The sequence below is a fragment of the Aptenodytes forsteri genome, unplaced genomic scaffold (assembly GCF_000699145.1).
Source record: "Aptenodytes forsteri isolate BGI_AS27 unplaced genomic scaffold, ASM69914v1 Scaffold8, whole genome shotgun sequence".
NCBI lineage: Eukaryota > Metazoa > Chordata > Aves > Sphenisciformes > Spheniscidae > Aptenodytes > Aptenodytes forsteri.
Genome location: NW_008796218.1, coordinates 1,310,845 through 1,312,122, shown reverse-complemented (window position 1 = coordinate 1,312,122; position 1,278 = coordinate 1,310,845).

Here is a 1,278-nt window from a genome sequence, read left to right as displayed (position 1 = left end):
CTTACTTTGATACCCAAATCGTGCTGCAGAGCATCGCTGTTGCTGCCAGAGACACCGGCTTTGAGCATCTTCCTGAGAAGGGGTTATGTTCCCTGCCAAAAAATGAAGCCCCATAACTGGACTGCCTCAAACCTCCCTGCCTGCACACCTCTGGTTGGAGACTCTGCAGAAGGCAATTAGCACTTCTCTTACTCTAATTAACAGCTGCTGCAAACCCTCAAGTGGATGAGCGCCCTCCACCTCCTCTGGGTGGTCACACCGAGGGGCTGCACGAGCACCAGCTTGGTGGCTGGCACAGGGGACAAGGCAGAAAGAGCCTGAGCCGACCCCACCAAAGCCAGTGAAAGGGTCTGTTGGAGATGTTTTAGCATCACACTGTCTTGGTTTGGTTTTGGTTTTTATTTTTTTTTAAAGGCTGGGCAGGAGCAAAGCCCCGAGGACAGCACATCTTGCAAGCTGTGCTGAAGCTGAGAGCAGACTGCAGCCCCTGGGCAGTGGGTGCACGTAGCACACCCTCCATCCACCCTGTTTGTTTAGCAAAACACCGTGCAAGTTATTTCTCACCACAAGCTCCCAGGGTACCAAGAAGCAACTCCATTGTCCTCCCCGTTAAATTCAGCTATCTGATAGCACCTTACCCTGCTGCTCTTCCCCCCAGAGCTGGAAGCAAGGCTTGCTTGACAGCCAGCCAAGCGGGATTGCTTGCCACGGCAAAGGGAAGCCCGGGCGCAACGCCCGAGCCACAAAAACTTTGCATTTTTCTTCTCCCTTCCATGCCTTTATCCTTGAAACTCTCATTTAAGCCTGAAAAGTCGGCCTACAGAGAACGGCCTTTGTAAGATGACTCACGCAACTGCTATAAATTTTTATTATTATTATTTTTGGTACATGTAACAAAGCAGAGTGCCGGTGTATCCCTTCGCTTTGCAAACCAAATGCCAACCGGCAGCAGGTGCCCGCACCGCTCCTACCCAGACCCCGGAGCCACAAAAACTTTGCATTTTTCTTCTCCCTTCCATGCCTTTATCCTTGAAACTCTCATTTAAGCCTGAAAAGTCGGCCTACAGAGAACGGCCTTTGTAAGATGACTCACGCAACTGCTATAAATTTTTATTATTATTATTTTTGGTACATGTAACAAAGCAGAGTGCCGGTGTATCCCTTCGCTTTGCAAACCAAATGCCAACCGGCAGCAGGTGCCCGCACCGCTCCTACCCAGGTGTTTGACGGCAGGGTCGCTTCCACTCACCGCTCCGCGGGGGAAGCCCCGCCGGGGGC